A 10,324-nucleotide genomic window follows, 5' to 3' on the forward strand; every position below is an offset into this window, starting at 1 on the left:
GCTAAGATTTCTTTGATATATTTTTCCTGATCTATAATTATTTTCTGCCCATCTTTGATAATGCGCAAACCCAAACATTCACTTGCCGTGCCCATATCTTTCATTTCAAAGTGCTCTTTTAATTTTTCCTTCAAAAGAATTTTAATAGAATTTTGAGCAGTAAATAATATTAAATCATCTACCCAGACAGCTATAAAAGTATTTTTCTCAGCATTATAGTAGACACAGGGATCTGTTTTAGATTGTAGCATTCCTAACTCATGTAAAACATTCTTTAGTTTGGTGTTCCACAATCTGCTGGCTTGTTTGAGGCCATATATAGATTTATGTAGCTTGCACACCTGAGATCCTTGTTTAAACTGTGCTGGTTGCTGCATGTAAATTTCTTTATCAATTTCCCCCTGCAAAAAGGCAGATACAGCGTCCATTTGGTCTATTTGTAGGTCATATTTCGCTGCCAGGGCAAATAAATAACGGATAGTTGTATATCTGACAACTGGTGAGTAAGTTTCTTCATAGTCAGCACCCCTCCTTTGAGCATAGCCCTTTATTACCAGCCTTGCCTTGTAGCGGACAACATTTCCCTGCTGGTTAGTCTTTGTTTTAAATACCCATTTACAAGGTAAAGCCCTTTTGCCCGGTGGAAGGTCTGTTAAACTCCATGTTTTGTTTTTAATTAATGAACTATACTCCTCATGCATGGCAGTTTTCCATTCAGCAGCATGTGCTGATGACAATGCTTCTTCGACAGTCTCTGGATCAGTCAGTTCAGTAAAGAAACACATAAAACTTTCCTTATTTTCATAATGACGTGGCCGGAGGGACCTCGTTGTTACATTGGTGTCATAGTTTTGCTTCACATAACTAGGCGGATGGAAAGTTTCATCTAGTTCACCATAATCTGTGTCATATTCACTTGAGTCGTCATCTTTACTTGTTTCCATGTTCAATTCTCTGTTCCAAGACTCCTGAGTGTGTATTTCCTGATTACGGGCGGTAGATGCACTTCCAGGTTTCTCATATTTAGCAGGTGCAGCAGCGCTGTCACTGACAGACTGATTCCCCTTATCTGTAACTTCACCACTTGGAATGGGTACCGACATTGTGATTGTACTTTTCAAAGAAAGCGACATCTCTGCTCTTTATTACTTTATGTGTTACAGGGTCCATTAGACGATATCCTTTGGTATTTTCACAATAACCTACCATTATCATTTTAATTGATTTTTTATCCCATTTTTTGCGTTTTTGACTTGGTACATGTGCCATAGCAACAGAGCCGAATATTTTCATATGGGATAGATTAGGTTTTTTTCCCGTCCATAACTCATATGGTGTTTTGCCTTCAATTGACTTGGTGGGCGATCTGTTAATAATATATGCAGCAGTTGCCAAAGCCTCAGCCCATAATCTTTTATCCAAGTTGGCATAAAACAGCATACATCTGGCGCGTTCCACTAGCGTCCTGTTCATCCGCTCTGCCATGCCATTGTGCTCCGGAGTATATGGAGTGGATGTCTGGTGAACAATACCATGTTTAGATAAAAAGTTTTCAAAATTGTAGTTGCAGTATTCTTTACCATTATCAGTACGTAGTATTTTAATCTTATGATTCAATTCATTCTCTACTCTGGTTTTAAAATCTTTAAAGGTCTCTAGAACATTCATTTTATCTTTGAGAAAATACACATGTATCATTCGAGTGAAATCATCAGTGAAAGTTATAAAATATTTCATACCTCCATATGACAGACTCTCCATAGGGCCGCATAAGTCTGAATCTATCAGCTCAAGGGGTCTTACTGCTCTTGAGCCTACATTTTTAAACGGCATCCTGCTATGCTTTCCTTCGAAACAATGAATACATGAAATTTCATTATTACCTTTTTCCGGAGTCAAAGTCACACCATCTACACAGTTTGGCAATTTTCTTATGTCTGATACATTCAAGTGTCCCATTCGCAGATGCCACAAATAAGCGTCATTAGAATTCCCTGGACTTGATGTCAGATGAACCATTTCTTGACCAGGGTTTATGATATATAAGTTGTTGTTCAATACTGCAGTACATATTACTTCTCCTACATAATTCTGGATATTACATCCTTTATTGTTAAACAAAACTTTGTATCCACTCTTCACAATAGTGCTGACAGAAAGGAGATTTGCAGCTAGCCCGGGGACAAACAAAACATTCTTGACTTGTATTTTATCTTTCTGATTTATAGGTATATCAACATAACCGACTCCTTTTACAGCTAGTGGCTCCCTATTTGCAACTGTAACACTCTTTACGGATGGCTCTGTGAGATTGTACAACCAATCATCTCTGCTTGTCATGTGCATGGATGCACCGGAGTCTATTAGCCATTTATCACACACATTTTGTTCAACAGTTGCTGAAAATGCAGCTACATAACTGGAGCTTTCTTCTTTACTTGATGCCCCCTTTGATTGTCTACAGAACTTGGCAAAATGACCATACTTGTTGCATTTAAAACATCTTGGCCCCTTCGGTTTACTCGATGGAATAAAATTTTTGTTGTTAAAAGTTTTCTTTGACTTAGTGAAGAAAACAGCAGACTTTGAGGTGTTAACTTCTTGAATAAGCTTGGTCTTAACTGAGTCTGCATTAATTTTGATACCCGAGCTCTCGAGCCCCATAATCATGGGTTTATATTCATCTGGTAATCCGGCCAGCATCAATGTCCCGAGCCACTCATCATCGACATTGAATCCTATATTACGTAGTTTATGAGCAGTATTCATGATTTTACTTACATACTCCTCAACACTAATGCAAGATTCCAGAGTCGTATTAATTAAGTCTTTGAGTAGGCCAACTCTTCGCGTAAGTCCATTGTCGTCAAAGGCTTGGTGTAAATTATGCCACACTTCCTTCGCCGTTGTACAGTCCTGGACGTGAACGTAATTTTGTGTATCCAGAAGCAAGATTAGCTTTGCCTTGGCCTTCATATCCTTGCCAGGATCAATCGGGTCATTGTTACCGGGCTCAATGCAACCCCACAGATTCTCGTGCTGTAAATACGTCTTCATACTAAATTTCCAGGTAGCGAAGTTTTCTCTTCCTACTAATTTTTCAATGTTGAACATATTACTGGAGCTCATTTTGACTGTGAGTTCTGTTCGACGAAATTTTTCCGAGAATCACGTTGTACGTATAACCTCAAACTGAATCTCAACGCTTATTTCACAAACTGAAGTTGTATTATCACTTTCCTGATATTTCTTACTGTACCAGCCCGAACCACGCTCTGCTACCATGAAGGATTATGCGTGGTTGTGGTATTTAAACGAAATATTTAGTTTAATCAACTTATCTATTTATTGAGACATCAATTTTCTTACAAGTTTAAATAAGGAAGAAGACAGCGCCACGAGTGTCAAAAATAGGAACTATAAAAAATGGTTGCGTTCCATTACAACAATTCTAACAATGTCACTGACGCCAATATCATCATCTTACAGCCCAAGCATTTTGGACAACGAAAATCAAACCCAATTACTCAAGGTAATCTTTTTGTTTTATTTTATGAGAGTGAGATGAATATATTTTTTCTTGATGTAATTTATTATTTTTTTCTTCTGCAGTGGAACTCTGAGGTCCTGGATGAAAATCTCCCAGGGCAACTATCAACCATATTTTGAAGGTGTATAATATATATTGAATAAGAGGGATAACAATGAAAAGCTGCTCACTGGAAATGATCAAGCTCAAACCTTGAAAAAGAATAAAAGTAAGAGAAAATGTTCATTGGGATCATCAACATCATCATACATTGTTCGTCGGGGAGGTGGAGGTGGTGATGGAGGATATTTAATTAAATTAGAAGTACATGAACTAAAAGACTCTAAGAATAAAAACGATTACAGTAATAGTGACAATGCATGTGTTAATGTGCAATATGTGGTACGTGAAACTTATGATGAAATAATGGAAGCGACAGAGACCCTTATTAAAAAAATTGGGAAAAAATTATGTGACCCTGAATAGTTTTAAGTAATATTGAATTGTAATTATTAATTAGTCATAGTTTGTATCATTAAACTTATACTGTAGTTAATAAGACTAAAAAGAATTACTATTTTGTTATTATTATTATTATTATTTTAATAATTTTTATTTATTTAAGCAAGCCAATTGTATGTTATCTATTTAGGTGATTATCTATTAGGTTTATATCCATTAAAGTGTTTCATTATGTTTGTCTTGTTTTAACAGTCTAAGGTATAGGTATATAAAATAACACAATTTAAACACCTTTTTTTATTACAAATCATTTATTTCATATAATATAAAATACATTTAGCTTATTTACCTTAAATTAATGCATTGCAATCTTAGGGCGAGTTGCATCATTTAACTATAACGATTTACACTCAATTAAAAGGACAGCCTTTTAATTGAGTGTAAATCGTGTGTCAGTATAACATAGTTGAATACGATTTTGATATAGACCTTTCATCACAGAGTAATGAAAAGAATACAAATGACTCTTAGCCAATTCCAATATTGTGAAACTGTGGCGGTCCGGAACACTCGGACCCCACCTCAAAACGCGAGCGGAATCGCTCCGCTTGATGGCAGTGCAACCACACCTCAAAGTCACGCCACCTCAGGTGATCCTTTGTTCGGGACGAGCGCGTGTGCGACGGAGTGGGGCAGCGGCGCAGCGCACGCCGATGGCCAGTGGTGTGTGAGCTAGTTGTCTAACCGCCCGCGTCGCGATTCTCGTAACTTATGCTAACTTGTGCTTTTGTGTAATTAGATAATATAGTTATTTTTCATCTTGGAAATATACTAATCATTTATGCTTTCTTTCCGCCTCCGTTCATTTCTTCGCCTTTCGCTTCACTCATGCTACGGCTACGATAAACATCTGCTTATCGCTTAAAGCTGCCATCACGGGTTCGAGACCCGTCCGTGGAAATCGGTAGGTTTCCACATTGGTGACCCCGACGTGATCTTCACATTCTTCACCCGCATCGCGACGTCGTGGTACTGAAGACTCTCAGAAGATCCAGGTTCCCGAACATCGATACATCCAGGTTCCCGAATATCTGGACGTCCAGGTGCCAGAATATCGACGCACCCGGAACATCAGAGCATCCTGAAAACAACAGCGGACCGAACCAGACCGAACCAAGTGAACAAACGGTCCATATAAGGGTGAGGTCCCACAACTCATAAGCGATGAGCGATTTGATAATTATTTTTTAACATGGCAGAGTCAGACGGTGTTGACGATAGTAAGGATGCTTTCGTTACCGCGGGAGAGGTAGCGAAAGTTGGAATGCTATTGCGCTGCCCGACATTTACACCGGAGGAACCAGCATTATGGTTCGCGCAGCTTGAAGGCCAATTTATTTTATCTAGAATAACTAGTGACTCCACCAAGTTTTATTATGTGGTCACTCAGCTCGAGACTCAATACGCCAAGCAAGTGAAAGATATAATCACCAACCCTCCTGAGGCGAATAAGTTCGAAAAGCTAAAATCCGCACTTTTTAGCAGGCTGTCTGCGTCTCAGGAAAAGCGGATTCAGCAGCTCCTCCTTCACGAGGAACTAGGTGATCGCAGGCCTTCGCAGTTCTTGCGACACCTGCAGGGTCTTGCAGGCCCTTCAGGTGGTTGAGATTTTGTGAAGAGTGTCTGGACTAGTCGGTTACCTCAGAATATTCAGACTGTCATCGCGTCACAAATTTCTGAATTACAGGTGGAAAAGTTAGCAGAAATAGCAGACCGAGTGCATGAGATAGCACCGATGACGCCTCAGGTCGCGAGTACCTCCACTTCCGCGACCACTGCTTCTACGGACCTGGCAGCACAAGTGAGCGAGCTGACAAGGCAGGTCGCCGCACTCAAGTCACAGTTGAGCAACAGAGGGAGGCACCGCCCGCGCTCACGATCTAGCGGGAGCCGTCGAAGGTATGACCAATCTAGCTCTAGACTGAAGCAGCCACCCGAAAGTCATCCGCACTGTTTCTACCATTTCAACTATGGAATGAAGGCGCAGAAATGCAGGAGTCCCTGTGACTTTCCGGTGGGAAACGAGAAGGGCGCTCGCAAGTAGCGGCCAACGACTGTCCCAGTTCTTCAGGCCGCCTGTTCATCACTGACCGGACGTCGAGGATGCAGTTCCTCGTGGACACCGGGTCAGACTTATGTGTTTTTACCCGTTCTGCGGTGAAGACCCCCTGCCGTCGATCTAGGTATGACCTGGTAGCTGCCAATAATACTGTGATTCACGCGTACGGTGCGTTGCACCTCGTGCTAAATCTAGGCCTCAGGAGAAGCTACAGCTGGACGTTCACCATCGCAGACGTATCGAGAGCCATCATCGGCATGGACTTCCTGAACTACTATGACCTGTTGGTGGATTGTAGGAACCAACGCCTGATCGACAATACCACGACCTTGTCAGTTCCTGCGACGAATGGCAGCTCCAGGGACATCGCGTCTGTGAAGACCGTGGTTGGTGACAGTGAGTATCACCATATTTTACGTGAGTACCCTGAGATTACTCGCCCACCAGGCAGACAGCTACCAGGCAAGCACAACACGGTACACTACATCAGGACGACGCCAGGAACCTCGGTAGCATGCAAGCCTCGTCGTCTGGACCCTGCTCGACTGCAAGCAGCCAAGAAGGAATTCGAGGAAATGCTCGCCAGTGGAGTAGCTCGACCGTCGGAAAGTGCGTGGTCTGCACCGCTGCACCTGGTGAGGAAGAAAGATGACGGTTTCAGACCATATGAAGACTACAGGGCACTTAATGCGCGAACAATACCTGACAGGTACCCCGTCCGCCACATTCACGACTTCTCTCACCAGCTCGCAGGCTGCACCGTGTTCTCTACGATAGACCTCGTCAAAGCCTATAATCAGCTGGCAATAAACCCGGACGACATACCGAAGACTGCCATCACGACACCCTTTGGTTTATTTGAGTTCCCCTTCATGACCTTTGGTTTGAGGAATGCAGCTCAGACTTTCCAAAGGTTCATAGATGAGGTATTGCGTGGTTTGGATTTCTGCTATGGCTATGTCGACGACATCCTGGTATTTTCCGTTTCTCCGGAAGAGCACAAGACGCACTTACGCCTAGTATTTGACCGGTTAAAACAGTACGGCATAGTCATTAATACAGCTAAGTGCAACATCGGTCAAGCAGAGGTTACATTTTTGGGATACTGTGTGTCAGCCGAAGGGACTAGGCCCCTGGAGACAAAGGTGCAGGCAATCATGGAGTTCCCAATACCCAAGACGGTTAAGGAGCTGCGCAGATTCTTGGGTATGATAAATTTTTATCGCCGATTCGATAGGGCCCAAGGTAAAAGGTTCACATCCAGTAGGCATGACTCCGGAACTGCTGAGGGCTTTTGACGACTGCAAGTCTTCGCTATCCAAAGCAACTCTCCTGGCTCATCCTGACGCTACAGCAGAACTAGCCATCGTGACAGATGCATCCGACATCGCCGTAGGAGCCGTTCTCCAACAACGCAAAGGTGAGAACTGGGAGCCCCTAGCTTTCTACTCTCACAAGCTCAACAGTGCTCGGAGGAAGTACAGCCCGTATGACCGAGAGCTGCTAGCAGTATACGAGGCCATCAAATACTTCCGGCACATGGTGGAAGCTAGAGCGATCTTCACGGACCATAAGCCCCTCACCTTTGCCTTCAAGTCGAACAAGGAGAGCTGCTCACCGAGACAGTTCCGGTACCTTGACTTCATCGGGCAGTTCATGACGGACATAAGGTACTTACCCGGACAGGAGAACGTTGTTGCAGACGCGCTGTCGCGCGTGGAAGAAGTATCTGCAGCCAGCATCAATTTCGAGGAGCTTGCAAAACTTCAGGATGAGGATCCCGAACTGCAAGACCTACTGCGTCACGGCTCGTCGCTGAGGCTGGAGAAAATAGCCACTGCCAGCAGCAGTCTGCCTGTATATTGCGACGTTTCGATGCAGATACCTCGCCCGTATATTACTCCAACTCTGCGTGAACGGGCGTTCAACTCGCTGCACAACCTTCACCATCCGGGAAAAGCAGCTACAGTGCGGCTGGTTACGCAACACTTTGTGTGGCCAGGGATTCGCAGGGAATGTAGAGAGTGGGCAAGGCAATGTTTAAAATGCCAGGCGTGCAAAGTGGCACGCCACACCAAGGCCCCACCGACATCCTTCCTTACTCCCTCCTCTCGTTTTTCCCACATCCACAACGATATCATCGGTCCCCTCAAACCTTCTTATGATTACAGGTACTGCCTTACCGTCATCGACAGGTTCACCCGATGGCCTGAGGCGTACCCACTGAAGAACATCACGGCGGAGAGCTACGCCGCCGCGCTGGTATCTGGCTGGATAGCCAGGTTCGGCTGTCCCTCACGGCTGACGACTGACCGTGGCCGTCAGTTCGAGAGCCACCTCTTCAAGGCACTCACCGTCTTGTCTGGCGCGCATCACCTTCGCAGCACCGCCTATCATCCGGCGGCGAACGGCATGGTGGAGCGGCTTCATCGACAGCTGAAGGCGGCTATCATGTGTCACGATACTCCCCAGTGGACGGAAGCTCTGCCACTTGTACTGCTCGGAATGCGTAACGCTTGGAAAGACGACATTCAAGCTACGCCTGCTGAGCTCGTCTACGGGGAGACCCTCCGTCTTCCTGGGCAGTTCTTGGCGCCGACAGAGGACTACACTGCGGCTGATGTCACCGGGTTCGCCAACCGACTGCGCCAGCATATGGTCAATCTCGCCCCTCGACCAGCTGCGTGGCATACGACGGCTACGCCATTCTACGTGCCCCGAGACCTACACAGCGCCTCCCATGTGTTCCTGCGGCGAGACCATGTCAGGAGTTCATTGGAACCGCCCTACGCCGGACCCTACAGGGTGATACAGAGACATCCGAAGTATTTCACCATCGATGTAGGGGGTAGACAAAACAATGTCTCTATTGATCGTGTCAAACCGGCCTACGTGATGCGTGAAGACACTAGGGATGTAGGGCCAGCAACTACTACTGACTCGAGCACTCCGGCTGCCGACGACGCAGAGAGGACGACAAGAAGTGGACGTCGAGTGAGATTCCCCGACTTCTATCGACCGTAGTCACGGTCTGGCCGGGGGGAATATGTGGCGGTCCGGAACACTCGGACCCCACCTCAAAACGCGAGCGGAATCGTTCCGCTTGATGGCAATGCAACCACACCTCAAAGTCACGCCACCTCAGGTGATCCTTTGTTCGGGACGAGCGTGATGGTATCTGTAAAATTATTTTGATGTGATTCAAATTTTCAATTGATCTACCCTCAAAGATTAAAATAGATACTTTTTAACAGAACTTCCGGTATGAAATATTATTATGTCGGTTATTTAAATATTAGTAAAATATTAAATATTAATTACAAATCATCAAAATAATAATTTAAAGTGTTAGTAGTAATTTTAAAATGTAACTTATTTTAACGGATGCTGTTATTAGTTGTCAATTGACTTAGACGGTACAGTATAAAAGCGATGGACGGTGCGTCGCAAGCGAGTTGAGCTTCGACTACGGAACGGACTACTTCTCTTCAAAGTTAAGTCTCTTGTTTTATTATTAATTGATTATGATATGATGACGATGTGTTTTTTATGTATTATACAATACAATTATTATGTTTTATGTACATTATGTGTTATGTATAAAAGTAGGAATGGCAATATCACTTATGTAGTTGTCTATTCCCCTTGCCTTGTTATAATTAAAATATACAGTTATCATGTTTCATGAAAAATAGACCTTGAGATTACAACTATATTTACATTTAGTAAACAGTAAATTGCAGAAATAAAATAAATTTAGATACATATTTGTTTCCTAATTATTCTCCTAATTATTTCATTTTCCCTGTAGTAAAATTCATTAGTCAAATGTCAAAATTACATCATGAGTAAAACAGTCAAAACAAAGCTTATATTGCTGTCCTGGCCTCTCATCACTAACGTGGTCTGTAGCATTTTCTGACATCAGAAGAGGGATACCTCCTTCGCCTCTCATAGTTAATTCATTTTATTATATTTTTAGGATGGATTCTGAAGTGATTACCAATCTTCTGAAAGCAATCCGGGATGCTGTATCTACAACCCAACAAAAAGATGATGACATCGCTCTGCCACTATTTGACCCTGACAAGAATGATTGCGGAGCCAAGAGTTGGTGTGACAGCATTGAAGCTCTCCGTGCCGATTTGAAGTGGAGCAGTATCAAGACGGCAGCTAAAGCTGGTAAGTCTCTCAGAGGTTCCGCTGTAACTTGG

The sequence above is a fragment of the Trichoplusia ni genome, chromosome 6 (genome assembly GCF_003590095.1).
Source record: "Trichoplusia ni isolate ovarian cell line Hi5 chromosome 6, tn1, whole genome shotgun sequence".
NCBI classification, from domain to species: domain Eukaryota; kingdom Metazoa; phylum Arthropoda; class Insecta; order Lepidoptera; family Noctuidae; genus Trichoplusia; species Trichoplusia ni.